Genomic DNA, 22,327 nt, shown 5'->3' on the forward strand with positions numbered 1-22,327 from the left:
TGACCACTATTGAACGACCTGAATCCTGCCTAAAAAACGATGGAATTGCAATTTTTGAAATTAAAATATAGGATATCGATCGATTGGAAATTTTTGAATGGAAAAGTTAGTTCGTTTGGCAACACAGTATCTAAAAATATATTCAAGATTACTCGAATGATATCCTTGGAAAAGCTGAAGATCTTTTCTGAAGAAACATTACCTAAGAAACAAATAAACAAAGGAAGTGGCCATCATCCAAATATTTCTCTGAAAGTTCTACTGGAAATTCTTCTGTGATTTTCTTTAAGTAGCTTTCCTAAACATTGTACTACAAATTCTTTCGCAAAGTTTATCAAAAGTCCTTAAGAAATGTTTCCAAAATAGATTAAAATACATCATAAATTACGTCAACAAATCTTCTATGTTTTTTCCTAGGAATTTTTATTCTAATCTCTGGATTATTCAAGAATTGGAAAGATAATTGTTTTTGAAAAGTTCCTTCGAATCTTCAGAGGAAATTTTAAAACCCCAGGAAAACTTTTGCTTCCGAAACTGCTATGCTAGGAATCTGTAGAGAAACATGTAGCAAAATAACTGGGAAATCTTTCAATACATCAAAAAGTAACATTTTAAAGAATCTAAAAAAGTTTACTGATGGGAGTTTTAAAAAATAACAGAATTCTTACACTATGGTTCCTTATTTCTGAAAGTCCAACAGAAATTCCCCAACAAAATTCCAACGTTATTCAAATGATTCTCCTAGACCCTTCAAAAAAGTACTTGAAATTGAATGGTTTTCAATTTTGCTGAAGCATGTATAGGGTGCAGAGCTACTTGGGCACTTACATGATTCACTTTGGCATGGTGGGGTTTTCTCGACCGAATCATCTGAAACTTTGTAATAAGAAGCACTACAGTACGGCGCATATTGTGGTCAAATATGAGCTTAGTAGCTTTTAAAAAAACCCCACTGCCGAAGTGAATCAAAAGTGCCAAGAATAGGATCCGGCTCCCTACTATAATCTCTACAAATAATAATGTTAGTTATATTCAATAACACCAAACAAAGGGCCTAACTAATACAAACAACTTTGTAGAAGAGCGTTTGCGTCTAATGTTTCATTCTAAAGCTCAAAATGCATCTTTCCGCGTAAAACTGCTACTGGACAGTAGTGTATTGGTTTTAAAATTTGTGAACTTGAAAATTTCGAGGTGGATTTAATTTATCTTAACTTTATGACATTTTTGACGTCATGGTGACAGTTTTTACGAGTTTTTATACACACATCACAGTTTTTATTATTATTTTACGGTTCAATTGTTTGCAGAATTGATTGAAATTTGATGCAAATCTGTTCCGCGAATTGACCCGCACGTAAAATACAATCAAAACGACTCTATTTTGACTGTATTGTTCTTATTTAGATACAGTTATAAGGTGACAATATTTATAGAAAACAAATGGTTGAAGACACACAGTTGCTTGACATAATTAAATATTTGACTTTATTTGAGTTAGATTTTAGGAAAACAATATAAACATATTAAAACTTTAGAGTGTATTATTATGCATTTATGTGATGTTCTAATTGCATTAGAATGTGCATTCGTCACGATGCCTAAAACCACAGCTCAATAACATACGTCACATTTCGTCAAACAACTGAAAGTTCGGTTTTACCCAGGCGCGTAGAAATATCACAATCATAAAAAAAATCCAATGTGTAGTTATGCAGATCTTATGAGAGAAACGGATTCGAAAACCGGTTTCTCAGTCCCATGGCAAAGTAGGAACCAATTCGAGTGGCACTCGGGAGAGCAAAAGCATGTTCAGATTGTAAGAAAAGCTGATAAAGAAATTCCTATCCTTTCTCGTACTTTACTGTTTACGCTAATGCACCTGTATTGTATGGCAATAAATAATGCAGCTCGTACGGTAGCTTGGTGAAACTCCAGGAAGACACCCCGTCGTCGCCGAGGGAAAAACAGCCATTATATTAGGGATTGCTCTCTGTTTTCACAGAGGATAATTATTGCATCTTGCATCTGAACTTAATCTGAAGCGAGTAGAAAAAAAAGACACTGTCGGAGGTCCGGATTACCAAGATTAGATACACACTGTTGTTAAGTCTATCACAGGATTTGTGACACTAAGCCCAATTCACTACAATGGCTTCTTGCTGCTGATTCGATAATTGAGCCAAGCACTCGTAGGGTATCTCGGTATCTGAACCGAAATCGTCACTGTAATTGCGCATTCATAAGCACCACATCAAATTGAATTTCCGCGCATTCATTCACTTTCATTTGCGTTATATTTTTTCCAAGTAGCACATATTCTGTACACACTGCCTCTTCTAACTAGCGCTTCAATGTGCTCTTCTTTAGGATTATTTATTTTAATCTCACAACTGAATCTTTTACTCTTTACGTTTAGGCTCGCACCATTCACATTCGGCACCAGATTGCTCAACACTGCGCATAAATCATGTGCAACCGACTCGCCTGAACGGAGACGCGTATAATCGCTCGTTTGAACACTCGAATGTCACACAATTTTCCTGACTGCAAAAATTATGGCTTCGTTTAATTATCGGGCAAGTAATGTATTTCTATACTGTCGTCTGTTTCAAATTTCACATGCTCTATATCGGTTCGTAGTCGACTCGCGGGATGCTTCCTCTGCGCTCGGCGTTCGTTGAGTGACTGCCCGGTTCGGTAGACTGGGTTAAGTCCCTTTAGTGCCCCTCAGCCGGTTATCACTTCAACGTCATTCACACAGAGCCGGGACTGCGAATGTTGGTATTTGAATCAGTCTCAAAGCCGCTCAGCCACACTCGACATACCACACTAACCGAGCAGAGAGTCAGGAGAAAAAATTTTTTGAGATGCTCGCGTCGCTCGGTGAGTCACTCACTTATAGCTGGGATAGTTTGTTTAACGTTGGTTCGGACATTCAGGTGAGGGAAGGGTTGTAAGTTGGACTAGCTTGTGTTGAATTCTAAAATTTTGAGTTGTAATAAATTACTAGACTGTTTTGACTTATATTCCGAACATCTAAGGCCAACAGTGACTTCAAATGCATCTGATTGGCTTAAGGTGAACATGAATCAAAGCCAAACTTCAAATTTTCGAAAGCACCGATCTGGAGAACCAAACATCCGTTTGAGCTGAAAACTTAATCGATTGGTAACCACCAGCTAGTGACCAATCGATTAAGTTTTCAGCTTAAACGGATGTCTGGTTCTCCAGATCCGTGCTTTTAAAAATTTGAAGTTTGGCTTCGATTCATATTCACCTTAAATTAGCCGATATTTCTGTACATTTTTATTTCTTCGCAGAGTCCAACTGTTAGTTGTTGCGTGTACCAATAATAATGTTGATTTAATTAGTTTTAGTATTGTTTCTACGTTGAAGTATGGAACAACATTTTGATTCAAATGCCAAACACTGTGTTAATTCTGTCTCATATTCCGAACACCTTGATTCAAATTCCGAACAGCACGAATAAATCGTATTCAAATGAATAATTTCGCAAATAAATTTATCTGAGCTTGTTGTACTGGTCTCAAACTAAAGAATCATCACTACTCCCTGGGTATAAATTATATTGGAGACGTTAAAATCTAATGGCAATTGACTGCAATTTCCTTGTAATTTGGTGACATATTTCAGCGAAACATTTCAACCAAATCTCCATACAAAAACAGTGTGTTCGGAATATTAGTCTGTTCGGAATTTGAGACAAAAAGGTAATTACAATCAGCAATACAGTACAAGTACAATAATGAAATATCGTAGAGTATATGGAAAATTTTAAGTTTCTAAATAAATAGGTAGAAATTTGACTGATTTGATCTCCTGAAGTATATTCAGGAGATTCAGACTCAATTATATTCAAAATAGATTCGACTCATTCATATTCAAAATAGTATCAGAAGTTGACATTGCACTTTAGTACAGAAAGCATTTTAGTTTTCGTGACCGATAGTTCCATTGTGACACACTGAACCTTTACAGTACTGAGTGCCGACATCAACATTTCAAAATTCTGGAACTTCTCAATGGTTCAATCGATTTTGATAAAATTTTTAGGAAAAAAAAAATCATATATGAGTTATATTTTTGATTCATAGCATTGGAAATTTCGATTTCGGTTTTGGACTTAGGTCCCATTTGTTGGGGTTTAACCAAATTGCTGTTGTTCATACATTTTGAGGCACTCATCTTTTTAGAAAAGCTAACGTTTGGGAATCTTCTTGAAGCGAATTCTTAGTCTTGAAAGCACATTTGTATAAGTTATCTACGCAGGGAAGAGGAGGGAGCGGTTTGTACGATATGAAGAAGCTGTCCTTTAATTATTTGACATACCTTCAACAATAAGTTTCAATTAACGACATAATAATGATTTATCGATCTGAAAAAATATGGTGAAACAAATTTCACGAGTTTCAGTTAAAATAAATGACAGTAGAGTAAGGTGGGGCAAAAGTTCGACCTTAGTGGTATAAGCAAAGTTTCCAGAAAAACAAGAGCAGTTGAAACAAAACAAATACTATACAGTGAACCTATTGGCTATAATATAATCCAACATATTGGCGAAAAATGTCACCAAAATTTTACATTTTCACTTAGTTTTGCGAAAAACTGCTGTTTTTGGGTATAATAAAATTAACGCTGTTTTGGGCAATTTTTTTGATGAAAATTTAGTGTGTATTTTCCAGCAAACATAAGTTTACGGCTGGTATAAAGTATACCTATCATAAAAGTATTAATATTTAGCGTTTTAGCCAGCGAACTTTTGCCCCACACCAGATTCGAACTCTTGCCCCACCGGTGGGGCAAAAGTTTGTTTAAGACAATCAATTTTGAAACTGTTATAACTAAAAATGGGTAAATATTTTGACGCAAGTATGTTCAGCAAAAAAAAAGCCAATATGTTGAAGGTTCACCGTATGGTATTTATTTTGTTTCAACTGCTATTGTTTTTCTGGAAACTTTGATTATATGACTAAGGTTGAACTTTTGCCCCACCTTACTCTACCCATTTTTAGTTATAACAGTTTCAAAATTGATTGTCTTAAACGAAGGGCAAGAGTTCGAATCAAGTGTGGGGCAAAAGTTCGCTGGCTAAAACAAAAAATATCGTTACTTTGATTACAAGCATACTTTATATCAGCCGTAAACTTAAGTTTTCCAAAAAATAAACACTAAATTTTCATCAAAAAATTTCCCAAAACAAGGTTAATTGTGATATACTGAAAAATAGCAGTTTTTCGCAAAACTAAGTGTAAATGTAAAATTTTGCTGACACATTTTTGCACAATCAGGCAAATTTGGCTATATTTGAAGATATTATGTGGATTTTAGGAAATTTGAAAATTTTTCCGTGAGTTTATACATGGGTAAAACTTTTGCTCCGCTAGTTCGAACTTTTGCCCCACTATGGGCCAAAAATAGCTTCCAAGCATTTATGCAAAAACTAATACACCTCAAAGCTTCCTTATGATAGGCCTAGAAACGCCCTTACATAAAATATTGAAAAAGATTTTATCTTTATTTGGTTCCACGCAACGAAAGTTTGACTTAAAATTACAACATTCCCGTCGAAAAACAAAAATAGCCATAACTTTTCCAAATCTCAATCAATTTTTTATGATATTTGGAGTGAAAGTCTCTTACTTGAATAGAATTCGAACCACCATGACATTTATAAGTTTTGTTTTGAATTCAACTAGAAATCTTATAAAGGAGCTCTTACCCCACTCGAACTTTTGCCCCACTTTACTCTATACTCTCGATAACTCGATATTGAAGGGACCTTCGTACCAATGTACACACAAAATTTTTATTGCTGGTAACCAGCAAAACATTGCTGATTTTTTTTTGTGCTGTAATTTCAGCATTCCATGCAGCAAAATAAAATTTGCTGATCGTTCAGCATACTGGATTGTCCGAAAAAAGACAGCTCCAATGCTGATCGTTCAGCAATGCGCGAATACTTTTGCTGATTAATTAGTAATTGGATTATTCCCAGTAATCCGTGAATTCAGTTAAGCAAAAGAAATGTTTTAAGAACTCATGATAAAGTAAAAACTTTATTGCAGCTCACGTTTTAACTATAAATAGTGTTTCATTTTATCACTTTCGATATTCTTTTTGTCAATAAGTTTCAACATTCCAAAGTAACACCAGGATACCCCTCGAATCTGGTATCATCCATTTCCAACGAGTTCTAGCGGAACTGGGGAAGACTGCAGCATATTTTGTAATTTTGATCAAAAAGAATCATCCTTCGGATTTTTATAACAATTAATACGAAAATAAATTTCTTTAAATGAATCCGGATTTTATACTTTAAAGGATTTTGGATACTTGTCTAGTGAAACAACCATTTATTTAGCGAGACGAAAAAAAAAACTTGTTTTTGACAGATGTCTTGTTATAGTTTCAGTAAACTTCCAGTTTGCTGAGTACGCAGCAATCAATATTTACTTTACTGGAATTACAAGTAAAATATGAATTGCTGAACTTCTTCCAGCATTTCATTTTGATGGAACGAAAACTCAAAATTTGGTGTGTAAATGCGATAAAAGGGATCATCGAGGTAGCCATGAAAACCAACTTTACTCGAGTAAAGGAAAGTTGACTGTAGTCGAGTTTTGAAGCAAAAATTTAAATTTTTGATCTCGTTCAGCTATTAATCGTCTGAATATGCTTGAAAGCTTTTTTTTTTGCGGATGTTCTGCCTCATGCCACTTGAATTTTGTTACTGATGCCAAAGGTTTTCTTCTACCTTTTCATGTCCATATGTTAAATTTGTTTAACATATGTTATTTTTTTAATCAGGCGACGATGGTGTTGAATTCGTAAAACGCAAACAGCAATAAAACAAATTGTACCACTGTGCATTAAGGAGACATCGCGAGGCTAGTAAGGGATCATTCAAATTGTATGTAACGCACGAATTGATAAATGTAGAATCCCCCCCTTTCCCGAGTAACAGTCTTTGTATGGAATGTTTTAAATTTTTGTTTGGACCGCAACGTTATAGAGCACCTCATCCCACTCCTGTTGCGTTATATAATGTTTGAATAATCTTTATAATTTCATACTATATACTGCACACCTAAGTTATTTTACAACAACAACAACAACAGCTGAACATTTCAATAACCTACGGTAAATTTTTACAAAATTTACGGATTTACGATTATTTACAATATACTAGACTACCGAATAGTTCAGCTTTTGATATATCGGCAAAACTTACCAGAATCCGTAAAACAATAAATAAATTAAAAACAAAATTTAGTTCTATACCTTTTAATTCATACAAAAGATTGTATCCTTTGGCAGATACGCGTATTTCGACCTCAACTGTAAGGCCGTCTTCATGGTCGTGCACTAGACTCGACAGTGGTTTCTAACGTCCGTCTTCTGGATACAATTCAGGATCCCTTAGGTCATCTGCTTCGTATCCTTGGCTTGCCTATTATTTTTGTACACTAGGGCACGGAGGGAGCCAAAACAATCCTCAATGGGACGGCACTGGGGCAAGTTGGTCGGGTTCCTTTCTTTCGGCACCGATGTGGGGTATTGGACAACAGAGCGCCTATATTGGCATTGGGTTGCCTCTGTTTTCGACATTTATTTTAATGTTACATCAATATTTCCCCTCCATATCCAAGGTTACGGTGAAGATGGGCGTGATAGGGAATAGCGATGTTCATGATTTCGGTATTCTCATTTGGGATTGGATCAAGGTTCACTTCACAGCCTTGGTCCCGAAAGCAGTCCAAATGAAATTATTTAACCCTTTGGGGCCTGATTTTTTCCAAGAACTATTATACAGTTTTTTGAACGCCTTTCAATAGTTTTGGTGCTCAAAATGCTAAACATAACAAGAAATGATGACAAATATTTTTTTTGGGAGGTGCTAGGTCTTCCAAACTGCTCTTGAGTTCATTACATGAAGTCTATGCTTGTAATAACAACCTTGTTCATCATACAAGGTGATGAACTGTAATCTACCGTATATTCTGAACCTTCTGAGTGTTCAGCAAATATTATCAGATCATTTCGAATGTTCTAGATTATCTAACTTGTCGGGATGTTCAGTACATAAGATCTACAACGCGATGAGAGTCAGGATTTAGTGGTAATAAATTGATAACCACGAAACGAAGCACTTCCGAAACATGGTGTATTCGACAAAGTTTCCAATCATAATTAGCGACATCTATTGGGAAGCATCCATAAATTATGTCAGGTAAAAATATACTATTTTCAACCCCCCTGCTTTTCACCTTTTGTTTGAGAACAATTTTTGAAAACGTCAGTAGAGTCTAAATGCGTAAACGAGTAGAAACACGTTTTGAATATATGTGTTTGTCGACGAATCTTCTTCTTTTTTCTTGGCATATCGTTCCCACTGGGAGGAAGCTGGCTTCTCAGCTTAGTGTTAGTTTAGCACTTCCACATTTATTACCTGAGATCTTTCTGAGATGGATATTTCGTGTGGCAGGCATGCGCCCATACTCTGTGCCCAAGGAAGTCAAGGCTCTTTCCTTTACGAAAAGATCCGGTAATCGTCATGTAAATCTCGAGCTCTACTTCTTTTTTGCAATCGTGCAACACGACTATCCGTGTAGAGGCGTCACTACTGTACTGTCACAGACAAACAGACATAACACTCTTGAGAAGCTCATGGTACATCCGACCGGTAATCGAACCCGGAACCCTCAGCATGGTCATGATAAATACCCGCGTCTTTACAGCTTCGGCTATGGGGGCCCTATATAACCTGGTAGATTATATAACTGAACTCTATTTAGCGAAAAAAAACACTGCCACAAGGGCAGATTTGAAGTTCTGAGCTCCAGGATAGTTTGGAAAAGCTTTTGAGATTCTCAGAGGTCAATAGATTCCGTTTGAGTTGAAAATATTATTATTTGCAGCTTTGCCAGATCTACGGAAAATTCCGTAGATCTACGGAATTGAGCACTTTCTACGGATCCGTAAGATAATTCTACGGAAAATGTATATTTTCTACAGAAAGCTACGGAAATTCTCATTATTCTACGGTAATTTACGAATTTTTCCAACGGAAATCTACGGAATTGCAATGCCGGGGATCTCTCCCCCGCTTATCACTTTTCGTCTATGGAATGATTTCCAAAGAAATCTGGCATTGCTGATTATTTCTAGCGCAAGCAACTACTGCTGTAAATTTCGAGAATTGAGCTTCGGGATAGTCTGAACGTCGTAGGACATGAAAAGGCATGTGAAGCAGCGTTTTTCTTGACATAATAGGTATGTATTACCAAGTACGAACATCAATTGTATTTACAAAAGGCAATTTTAAGCTACTTGTATACTAATTATTCTATTTGTCAGACTTCTGCATGTTCAGGATGTTCTAGGTTGCCAAGTAGGACATTAAGGCATACACCTAAATTTTTTCCCTGACAGGGAAGTATATTTGAAAGGACTTTTCCGAAGACAGTAAATTTTATTCATTGGTTCTTTTATACAGCCATTTTCCAACTGCGGTCATAAATGACCGCGCCGGCTCCGAAGGGAAAACTTTGATCATTTTAGCGAGAAAAGTTACTGGAACAAGGCTAGACCTGAAGTTCTGAACTCCAGGGTAAATTGGAGGGCCTGGAATATCACCAACGTTCCTTGAAATAGCCAATTGGTCTGTGAGAAGGTTCAGTGAACATGGTAGATTATATAACTTCACTCAGTTTAGAAGGAAATATTACTGGAAAAATAGTAGACCTGAAGTTTTGAAGTCCTGGGGAAATTTTGAAAGATCTGCAATACCTCAATCGTTCCTTGAAACAGCATATTGATCCATGAGAAGGTTCAGTAACATAGTAGATTATATAACTTCACTCAGTTTAGAAAGAAAAATTACTGGATCAAGGGAAGACCTGTAGTTCTGAACTCCAGGGTAATTTGGAGGGCCTGGAATACTCCAAACGTTCCTTGAAATATCTTTTTGATTCGTGAGAAAGCTCAGTGAACATTAAATAACTTCTTCGTTTAGTAAGAAAAATAACTAGAACAATTGTAGATCTGAATTTCTGAACTCCGGGGTAATCTGGGTGGCTCGGAATACCCCAAACGTTCCTTGAAACAGCTAATTGATCCGTGAGAAAATTCAGTGAACATGTTAGATTTTATAACTTTACTCAGTTTAGCGAGATAAATTACTTGAACAAGTGCAGACCTGAAGTTCTGAACTCCAGGGTAATTTGGAGGACCTGGAATATCCCAAACGTTCCTTGAAAGAGCTTATTGATCCATGAGATGGTTTAGTGAGCATGTTAGATTATATAACTTCACTCAGTTTAGTGAGATAAATTACTGAAACAAATGTAAACCTGAAGTTACGAATACTAGGGTAATTTGGAGGGCCTAGAATACCCCAAACGTTCCTTGAATTGGCTTATTGATCCGTGACAAGGTTCAGTAAACTTGGTAAGTTATATATCTTTACTCAGTTTAGCAAGAACAAATACTGGAATAAGTGTAGACCTGAAGTTCTGAACTCCAGGGTAATTTGGAGCACCTATAATATCCCAAACGTTCCTTGAAACAGCCTATTGATGCATGAGAAGGTTAAGTGAACAGGAAAGATTTTATAAATTCACTCAGTTTAGCGAGATAAATTTCTGGAATGAGTGTAGCCCTGAAGTTCTGAACTCCAGTGTAATTTAGAGGGCCCGGAATACTCCAAACGTTCTTTAAAACATCCTATTGATACGTGCGAAAGTTCAGTAAACATGGTAGATTATATAACGTCACCCAGTGTAGCAAGAAATACTACTGGAATAAATGTAGACATGAAATTCAGATTTCCAGGGTAATTTGGAGGGCCTGGAATACCTCAAACGTTTCTTGAAGTAGCCTTTTGATCCGTGACAAGGTTCAGTAAACATTGTAGATTATATAACTTCACTCAGTTTAGCGAGAATAACTACTGGAACAAGTGTAGATCTGAAGTTCTGAACTCCAGGGTAATTTGGAGGGCCTGGAATACTCCAAACGTTCCTTGAAATAGCTCTTGAGATTCTCAGAGGTTGGTAGATTCTATTTGAATTTGTAATGTTATTGTTTTTAACCCAAACAATTACTGTTACGGTTGTAGATTTCAAAGAGTGTGCTTCAGGACAGTTTGGACGTCCTAGAACATCCCAGGACATAGCAAAGCAAGTGGAATAGTGTTTTCGTTAAAAGAGTAATTCTGTATTATCTAGCTTGAACATCATTTATGTTCAAAAACAGCATTTCACGCTTCGTATGTACTTATAGTTCAATTTTCCAAACTTCAGGATGTTCAGGATGTTCTAGGTAGTCAATTAGGTCATAAAGGCATATACTTCATATTTTTCTCTGATAAAAGAGTATATTTGGGACAACTTTTCCGAAGACAGTATATACAATTGTTCATTGGTTCTTTTTTTACAGCCTTTTTTGTACTGCGGTCATATATGACCGCGCCGGCCCCAAACGGTTAAAGAAAAGCTACTTATGGGGATTTTTTTTATTATCGGACTATTTGGGCCGGACCTTCTCCGATTTGTATGAAATTTTCACCAGAGGTAGAGCTCGTGGATACATGACCAAAAGTGAAATTCAAAAAAATATAGTGGTCTATTTTCCCGGAAAACTTAGATGAATTTTCACGATTTCCCTTTATACATCAAACTTTAAAAATTCATATCTCCTGAACTATGCATCGTTGAACAAAAGTTTTTTAGTGAAATCGAAAGGAAATTTCCTCAGCAACTCATTAAAAATATAAAAAGAAAAACATTTCCCGGAAAATTTTTCACTGTGGAGAAAATTGTCGAAAAAATAGGGGAAAAACTATCGTCTGTATTACAATTCTAATGCGTGTAAATTATTGCCACCGTTAGCGCACGGTTATGAGGCCCACAATGGAACACATTTTCCTATGGGAAGCGTGCGGGTGGTCATCGATTTTTCAGTTCTGTCGCCTAAACGGTAAAAGATACCACTTTGGCGTCTATGGACGAATGTTAGAGTATGAATTGATGAAACAAAACATATTTTTTTGAAAATATTCCATGATACAGACGATAGTTTTTTCCCTATTTTTCGACAATTTTCTCCACGGTGAAAAATTTACCTTGAAATGTTTTTCTTTTTATATTTTTAATGAATTGCTGAGGAAATTTCCTTTCGATTTCACTAAAAAACTTTTGTTTTACGATGCATAGTTCAGGAGATATGATTTTTTAAAGTTTAAGGTATATAAGGAAATCGTGAAAATTCATCTAGAGTTTTCCGGGAAAATAGGCCACTATATTTTTTTTGAATTTCACTTTTGGTCCTGTATCCACGAGCTCTACCTCTGGTGAATATTTCATACAAATCGGAGAACCTTCGGCCCAAACCTGTCCGATAATTTAAAAAAATGCCCTTTTCAGAAATGTTACTCAGATCTCCCAAGTAAGCAGGGATGCATGGATAAAATCCGTGTTCACGGTTAAAATCCCAAAATAAAAAAAAACTGGGATCTACTTGATTTAAATTTGTAATTTTAAGACTGGCAGGGGAACTTACGTATTCTCGGCAGTCTAAGCCGATGTCGCGCTTCTTTTGTAATTTTCTCGGACATCAGCAGCCAAATTACGTGTTTGTGTGTTTACATTTATGCGTTGCTCAATCCTCTATCGATTCACACCGACTTACTTTACTTTTACTTTTGCTGGCACTACGTCCTTCAAGACATGACCTGCGCCACAATGTTACGCCAACTAACTCGGTCCATGGCTGCTCACCTCCAATTCTTCGATCGCCCCACACTTCCAAGATCCTGCTCCACTTGGTCAAACCACCTAGCTCGTTGCGCTCCCCTTCGTCTTGTACCGGTCGGATTTGAGTTGAACACCATTTTTGCGGGATTGTTGTCCGGCATTCTCACAACGTGTCCCGCCCATCGTACCCTTCCAGCTTTGGCGACTTTCGTGATACTGGATTCACACCGACAGACTTGTTAAAATTTTTCTGGGGACGTTTTTACAACGCTGCGAACAGCTCTTGTCAATGTTACTATTGTCGGCAGCTTCAATCTCTTCGGCAACTTTCCCATAAGCGCTGCAGGCGAATCTGTTCAGCAGCTCCAAATCAGTCGCATTTTGAGGCGTGTTCATTTGAATTGATGACATCTCTGGCAAAATTGTTTGTTTCGTCTCACAAATCTCGTCAGCGGGAAGCTGGCAGAGCAAAGAATCATTTGAATATTTTCATTGATGTGATTTGACAGAAAAATACTGTGTATTTGGCGTTTGAAATTTGGTTGCCGATAATAGTCGAATGGTGCCGAAGCCGTAAGTCTCCCTATTAGTTATTTACATTTTCATCAAATAAATCCTTTTGAGACTATTTTGCCCAAAACCCGTAATCATCGTAAAAACTGTAGAATGATATTTGCTGGAATGAAATTTGCTGGAATATTTCATGAATCTTCACTTGATATGAATCCAATGTACATACACTTAAGTGGATATCAAAATGGCCTTTATATACTTTCAGTTTTGTATAGGGGAAGACAGGGTAAGAGCGCCTATCGTGGTAAGAGGGACGACCTCCAGTTTAGCATGAAAAAGGTGGTTTTTGACAGTTCACCAAGCACTTAACTTAATCACAAGATTTTTGTCATTCTGAAGCATTTTGGATGATATTTGCATCAAACTTTTCATTGACAAAATATAGAAAACAAAGCTTTTGTTCACCAATATTGAATTTGATCTAAATTAATCAGACACTCGCTTAAGGACACTGAAAGGATTTTTTTTTGTAAAAATCCAACAAATTACCCGTTTATACATTAACAGAAATGTGAAATATGCCTTAGTGAAGTGAAATATGAATTGTAAATATTTAGCTATACAATTGTGTAATTGTGTAAATTTCGCAAGTGGAGTAAAACCGACCCCTAATTTATTACAAATAAAATGTATAAACCGTTTTCAAAGTTCTAATTATGTTTTACATATGAACATATGAATTCAATTGAAATGCAGTCAATTTTACTTAAAATGCAAGCCAAATTCAGATATTTGTAATTTGGATGATAATAGGTAAACATCAAGTTTTAAGAATTATATTAGACTCATAACGCGGCTAGATCACCTTTTCGTGGTGCGTTATGGGGTAAAGATCTACCAGTGAATCCTAGTCCTGACTGCTTCAAACGAAGAGAACAGGATGTTATAGTAATCAAAGGAACACTTTTAGTCCTTGTTACATTTTAAACCTTGTTGAAAGTGACAAGTCTCGGTTTTCGCAGTTGCCAAGAATGATCTTGAGACAAGGAAAAAAATGAGTCGAATTCAACAATTTGTTTTCTAATCTTTTATTCATTTCGTTCTCTAGTTTAAAGAAGTAAGGACTAGGATTCTGATGCATGGACAATATAGGTGTAATTTCTTGGCTTTATCGAGGGATCCGATTTTGCCTGATAAAAGGGCGCGCCTGTGGAGAGTGCATGCACCACACTCTTCGAAGGGTAAGAACCTTTCAGTTAAAATCCTTTCCTGTGATCAAGTTAGGAATTACAACTGTAAGAAAACCGAATGCTTTATCACTTCTCTATAGTGACAAAGTAAAACGACATGCACTACACAAAGGACACGGGATATACTACAATAGATCAAATATTGGTCGCAGTGGTTTATGTTCCGAACTGAAAAAAAAGAACTATATTACCGAAAAAATGATTCAATACTCAGGTTAAACAATATAGAATTTATAAAACATCATATATATTAGAATCCCAGTGATTTTACGTATATTTTCGCAAAATTTTGTACGAAAATCGTGTTAATCGCTTTTACCCCGTCGCTAAAAATAATCGTAATATTTAATCACAGTTATATTTGATATTTGACTTGTGATAACTTTCAATCATACCAAAGGCGTTTAAAGGCGACAGGATTTATTTATTCTTGATTTTGACTCATTGATAAAATTGCAAAGCCGGGCGGTCTTACCACTTTTCCCATATCACCAGCGGATAAGTAGAAACAATCTATTTATTGCTAAAACCAGGCAATTCTGTTAAAAAAAACTGCTATGAGTAGCATATTTATGAAGTAACATTTGCGCCTAATTTAGATTCATACAATTTTTGTTAAAAAAAAAAATAATCTGGCAACTCCACCGCTCAATTTCACCGTGAGATCTCTATCAGCATCCCATTGAGCAGAATCCTGTTGAAGTTTTTTTTTTCTTGAGAGTGAGAATCAAACTGAACGATCGCACCGAAAACAGAAAGCAGAAATACACGTTTCAAGAGATCTTCGTGTCGAGACATACTCCATGCTTATGATATTCATGCTGTGTAGGTATATGTATGTATGCTCGCCGCTCTGAAGGTTAAGGTGTGGTTGCACTTCAAAATTTGAACTATTCCAGCTATCGTGATCTTGGTAGTATCTGACCAGTTCTTATGATTTTCACGTAGGCCGGAATCCGCCCACGATTTTTGAGGGTAGTATGGCAATCATCTTCGATGCTATGCTTCTTGCTAGCATGAAGTATAATGTTTATTTAAAGCACGAATTTAATGGTTCATCGACACTTTCTATTGTGGAATGTTTTGTAGCGTTTTGAATTGTACAGGTAGATTTGAAGAGCCTTCCACTTGAGAGGATTGTTGTTGTTTGCTGTTGAGAGCTGAGATCGCTAGATGCCTATATTGAATCATCGACATGAAGGTGCTCACCACTTTGGTTGCTTGCCATCAATTCCTGGAAAAGAGCGGTTAGTCATGAAGCCCGTTGGATTTTTTTTATACTTTACAATCGTCTCGACCTTATCTGTGCTTGAATGAAAATGAGAGTCGCGCGACACTTATTTGGATCAAACTTTTATTATGTGGAGCTTATGCAATAAAACAAGACCGTTGATTTCCAATACCATTCTAAGGTTTATCTATATTGTTGTTTATATTTGCACGTTTTAATTAATCGAATCCATTTCTCTAATATAGAGTAATGTTGCAAGAATAGTTTGTCATTTCGCCTTTTTAAATGACTGATATATATTTGAATACACGTTTAACTTAACCAATCTCGTAGTACACCATGAATCCATGAATGGAAAACGACAATTACTGGTGGCATATTATTCATTAATATTATTCATTTAAAAAATCGAAATATGGAAAGGAATTTTAATCTTCAAAACTGAACACTGTACGATAGAGAAGGAAAAAGTTAATCCATGTCACCGCTGATTGATATTGTTTGAGATGAATTATAATTACTTTTTTATTTGTCGCTGTATTTGGATGGGATTCCAAAAATGGAAAAACAAGTTTGCGTGGTGTGGGACTGTCTTTCGCTGAAATTGGATGTGCAAAGCGCGGGAATGAAGTGAGTTTCAGATGAATATAAAGTGAAAGGACTGTGCTGCCCATAACTGCATATTTGTAACATTCGACAAAAGTAGGCATTGAGTAAATGGGATACCAAGTTTGCATTTTATTGCAGTATGGGAGGGAACTGATATTTCAAAAAATCACTAAGAATTCAAAAGTGCTTATTTGAGGCTGAAATTTTGTACAACTCATATCGCTTATTGGGTGAATAGTCGGAAAAAAATTCTGAAAGAAATTTCGTTGCCACTGCATTATGAGGCTCATGTATAATCTCAATGTGACTGTTATGCGGTTACAATTGCCAATGTGACAAAACAACTTGGAATTTTTTTCGAATTTTCTAGAACAATCTCACAAATTTTAGTAAGTGGATCGAAAGTATTTGTTATTTGATGACTCTCCCCGGTATTAACTCGAAATTCTCAAAAATGTCGAATGTGACTGTTATGCAGTTATGGGCAGTGTGTGTTCGACTAAATCTGCGGAGTATGCGATTTACGTTAAATTCACCATATTGTGAAATGCGTCTTTTACACATTTCTCTTGATTATGAGTATAGTACACACCTTCTTCTTTTCTTCTTCTTATTCTTCTTCTTCATCTTTTTCTTCTTCTAGGCATTACGTCCTCACTGGAACAGAACCTGCATCTCAGCTTAGTGTTCAATGAGCACTTCCACAATTACTAACAGAGAGTTTTTTTTTTCCAAAGTTGCAATTTTCGAATTCGTATAACATATAGGGTGCAGAACCACTTGGGCACTTCCATGATTCACTTTGGCATGGGGGGTTTTTCTCGTCCGAATTGTCTGAAACTTTGGAACAAGTACTATGCATACTGTAGCCAAACATGAGATCTGTAGCTTTCAAAAAACCCCACTGCCAAAGTGAATCAAAAGTGCCAAGAATAGGATCCGGCTCCCTAACAGGTACGATTCCTAGGAAAGTCAAGGAAATTTCCATTACAAACTCAGCTATGGAAGGCCCCATGAGTACACATATCTGCCTAAGTATTGCTAGATGGATTTATCGATATCTTGTAAATTTAAGCTTTCTAAAAAAATGTATTTTGGATTGAAATGGTTTAATTTAGCAATCTTACATTGGAAAATTTCATTTCAAATTATGTAGACTAAAAGTGCAAACATTTTAAAAACACTGTGCGCACAATGTATTGCATGAGATTGGAATCATGCTTAAATTGTGTTTGCTTCAGATTTCCTGCAAATTTGTGTGACTTCTTAAATTGAACAACTTTGTGGAACAGACCAACTTACCACGACTTACCGTTTTAGAATAAAATTACAAAGTCTCTCGGTTACTTACTTTTGTCTTTGAACAACCCTTTGAAACTCTATGTAAAATGACTGCAATGTAATAATTTCCTTACGGGCAAAACTTCAAGTTATTTGTAGTTCGTCATCCAAATTTCAGCCAATTCGGCCTACCAGAAGCTGAGACACAGCACCCCAAACAAAAAAACAGCATTTGATTACTAACTTATGTACTTATGACTGTAGGAAATGTGGTAGGAATCATTAATCATTTTATAGATTCTTTTAAAAATTCTCCAGGTTTCTCGTAGGAATCTTAGAATTTATACGATTCCAATGGATATTCAAGGATTCCACTGGGAACTTTAGAGATTTTGAGAAATTCCGAGATGGAACTGAGCATTCTGCAAATCTGACGAGAGTCATTAAATCTTTCTGACATTTAAATATTGTTAAGATTTTGATGAGAATTATAGAGGCCACTACGATAATTGTTAGAATTCAGTGACGATCAGGCCAGTAACCCCATCAAACTTTACAGATGTTTGTCGATATCTCAAAGATTGCTATAGAAAATCAGCAGGTTACTTTTATATTCAAAAAGTTTTCGGCGTAAGCTTAAAGATTCCTTCCGGAATCTCAATGGTACAGCATACCATCGCAATTCTGAAGATTTTTACAATAATTCAAAAGACTCGCACGATAATTTACAAGATTGCTGTCGAAATCTTATAAATACCTAAAGAAATATCAAATATCAATAGGAGTCGTCAAGATTCCCACAAAATTCCAAAAGATTTATAATCAGATTCAATTTTCTATCTAGCTTTTATAACATTTGATATGATTTTTATGACTGAATAAATGTAACACGTCATACTTATATAAAACTTGAAAACTTTCCAAGGGTAACTAAAAAGTATTGTTATTTCAAGTAGTTGTTTATTATATCCATTGCGTCCTAAATCTTCCACCGGAATTCCAGTATTCCAACGAAATCACAAAACAGAAATGATAGAATTTCTACGAAAAATCGAAAATTATACAGATATCTCAATATTTATACCAGAATCTCAGAGTACTCTGCGTAATTTTATAATTCTGGTCTCAAATTCATATCATTTATCTATTATTTGTATTCAAATATACACTATTCCAATCGATTTGGCAATCTCAAGGTCAACCTCTGAAGATAATTGACAGTAGTTTTGAAGTAAATACTTTGCAGTAAAGTGGCACAAACATGTTCCAAACGTTTTCAACATTTAACATTCACTACCTACCCAAGTAACATTTTTAGTTTTTTTTTTTTCATTTACTACAAGCTGTTGTTACCATCACATCGTTAAAACTCATTTTAGAACTTATTAGTCATAACAACCTTAATAAACCTTTGATAAAACTCAATTAAACCAGAAGAGGCCCACACTACAGGAGGTTGTTTGGACTATACCTTGAAACCGTTTCTAAACTTCTTAGTTTTGCATCGTATGCATACATCTACCCATGTAGTGTACTATAAAATATTGAGCTCAACTAGCAGTATTAGATCTTTTGCGATATCCTAAACATGGAATAGAACCAACGTTAAGAGCTTATCATTGAACAAACATCAGCCGACAAGTTGTTTATAAATCATAAGCTTTTTATAATATTGAAATCATCATGATGTCTGCCGAATCATAATAATAAATTAAAATCATCATTTTCTGCGTACCAGTAAATTTTATTTCCATCCCGTGAAATTCATGCCATTGTCTGGGATGGTTTAAGAGCAATTGGTGATTATTCCGTACAATATAATCATTCATGAGAGCTTTTGATGGGGCTCAGATAGCCGTAGCGGTAAACGCGCAGCTATTCAGCATGACAATGCTGAGGGTCGTGGGTTCGAATCCCGCTGGTCGAGGATCTTTTCGTAAAGAAAATTTTCTCGATTCTCAGGGCATAGAGTATCTGCGTACCTGCTACACGATATACTTAGGCTTTGTCCCAGTTGGGACGAAACGCCAGAAAGAAGAAGAAGAAGCTTTTGATCTTATGAATCCTTTCCCAAAACCCTTCACTGGCTAAAATATTCTTAAATCAGATTATTTGTTCTGAACTAAGACAAACAGGGTTTTTGGGGTCCTTGGCTTAAACTTAATGCGCTCAGGAAAGCTAGCGCTGTCAAAAAGGTAAACAAATTGGAATATTTTATTTTGTAATCTAATTTAATGAACTAATATTTTTTGGTAAGTATCTAATTGTGTTTTTACTTGAATGGATTGTTGTGATAAGGTCCGTGGTTCATCGGTTTTAGTCAAAGGCGCGTCTACGTTCGAAACCATGGGTAGGACAAACGTTGGCAAATATTTTGTGCACAGTGAAGCTAAGAAAATTTTTAACTCTGGACTGGAAATTCAAAGTTCTTATACCTATTTGAGAGTCACCGCGTTTGAGCAGTTTTGAGTTGCAGGTCGGTTTCGAGTTGACTAAATTTCACTGTCACCAAGCGTTCTAACGATATTATCAGCTAATTTTTCCGCTCATCTAAAAAATAGAATAGTTGTCAAAAGACTGGCTAAGTATATTTTTTATGTAAAGATATAAGAGTTTGATTCTAGCGGTAGTATCCCGCAGGATTTGCAATAGATTTTTTTCTAAAAACTTTGGAATGAATCTCTATCGAAATTCGTTAAGGAATGATCGGAGGAATTACTGGAAAATTTGCAGTAGTAGGGGTTCCTGGGGTAATATGCACTGCTGGGGCAAAACGCACCTTGTCAATTTCTCTGAAATAAATTAGTTTTGAGTGAAAAAAATTATGCAGATTGATGAAACGTTGCAAATTGTTGACACCCTGAGAATTTGATTCATTTTGAAAAACTTAACAGTGAAATAGAACAATTTATTCCAAAAGTACGATTCTGATGTAACTTTCTCGATCATTTCACTTGTTGTTTTGAATGTGATGAAATTAGATTTTTACAACCTTCAACCATAAAACAGATGATTAGAGACTAGGTTGATTGTTGATGAGATGATTTGGCGAAATAATACAACCATTTCTATTTTCCATAACATTTTCTGTTAACCTCACAGCTGGGGCAGCATGCACTCCATTGATCGGGGCAGAACGATCCACTCCAAAATAAACTAAAATCATTAATTTTAGGTTATTTGAAGCCTTTACCAACGTGTTTATGCACAATTGTATCATCTTCTAGGCGAAAATCATCAAAAACTCCTTGTTTTTCGATAAATAAAAGTTCGTTTAAAACACGAAGGTGCATCTTGCCTCATTGTTGTGGTGCATCATGCCCCTTTGTTTGGGTGCGTCTTGCCTCAATGTTGTGGTGCGTCTTGCCCCAAAAAGCGGTGCATTATGCCCCGCATCAATCATAATTCACGCAAAAATAGTGTTTGGAAAAAGTTAAATTTTAAAGCAATCTAATGTAATTATGATGAAGATTCGCTCAACACCATGTAAAGTGAACCCAAACCAACTAGATTCGTGTATTAAAACACTACATACATGATGTTTAGTGTTCATTTCGGCACATTTTCCTTAAGTGGTGCATATTACCCCAGGAACCCCTATGACTAGGTGTGAAAACTTGAATAAACGTTTGAAGATTGCATTGGAGTTTTTTGAGAAACCTTTCAAGACATGTTTGGTAAATGCTGGAAAAAATCCTAGAAAACAAAATTTTTTTGAAGGATGCCTCAAGGAATTTTGAATTTCTGAGAGGAAATGTGGATAAATTATTAAAGAAATCCACATGAATGGTTTCTTGAAAAACCCCTTAAGCTTTTTTTCAAACACTTTGGAATTAATTTTTGTGGATTTCCTCGAAAGAAATTCTGTATAAATCTTTGGAAGAACTCCGAGAGTAACAACTACCGAATTCGGTTGAATTATTATTAATAAAAAAAATATCTGGAGGAAATTCTAGGATAATTTTTGAAAAGAAATCAAAATAATACCTAAGGAAGTAGCTTGAGGGTCCTCGTAGGAGATCCTGAAAGTGTTCTTAATAAAATAACTATGTTAAATCCTGAAGTTTTCCCCCTGAAAATCTCAGACGAAATTCTTGAACAGCCTGTTGAACCCGTTATGGTCTCGGAAAGGAGCCTGTACTCATGCATTCTAGTCTCTAAAAAAAAACTTATACCAGTCCTGTCTTTAGGATATCCTTTTAAACCATTTTTATTAAACAAATTTGACAAAAATAGACCAAACTCCTTGCTTTTACTACCAGTTAAGATGTTCTCATTTCCTTATCTATTTCAAGATAACAAATGTATGAATCGTGGGTAGGACAATCCTTCGACTGTCCTACCTAGATGTTTTTGTGTGTAGTAGGGAGTCGGACCCAATTCTTGGCACATTTGATTCACTTCGGCAGTGGGTTTTTTTTGAAAGCTGCTGACAGTGTTGGGAATGGTTAGAGTAGTAGGCTTGAAATTTGCGAAAATCACGTGCCTTTCCCAGTACAGTAGTTCAAAAACGTGAATTTCATCGAGTAGCCTATGTTGGGTGCATGAATTTTCTAAATCGTGAGTGTCATTGAAGGCTCCAAATGCGGGAAAGAGAACTTTTTTTTCTACAGTAATTTTGGGTTGCCCTTAGCAACGGTTTTTTTTTGCAATTTTCAAGGCTC

The 22,327-nt window shown here is 35.9% G+C and overlaps 1 protein-coding gene across 5 annotated transcripts in view; it reads right to left on the minus strand.

Annotated features, from left to right (window-relative positions):
- Positions 1 to 22,327, minus strand: part of LOC5565670 (sterile alpha and TIR motif-containing protein 1) — a 151,031-nt gene that overhangs the window by 82,963 nt on the left and 45,741 nt on the right. Inside the window, exon 1 of one of the 5 annotated variants that reach the window (XM_021842623.1) lies at positions 2,102 to 2,685. The exons of 3 other annotated variants lie outside the window; for them this stretch is intronic. The gene's annotated coding sequence lies outside the window, so the exon portion shown is untranslated. Of the gene's footprint in view, positions 1 to 2,084; positions 2,686 to 22,327 lie in introns of those variants that run through there. One more of the 5 variants, XM_021842621.1, reaches the window with a different exon arrangement.

This window comes from Aedes aegypti, chromosome 2, assembly GCF_002204515.2.
Source record: "Aedes aegypti strain LVP_AGWG chromosome 2, AaegL5.0 Primary Assembly, whole genome shotgun sequence".
NCBI lineage: Eukaryota > Metazoa > Arthropoda > Insecta > Diptera > Culicidae > Aedes > Aedes aegypti.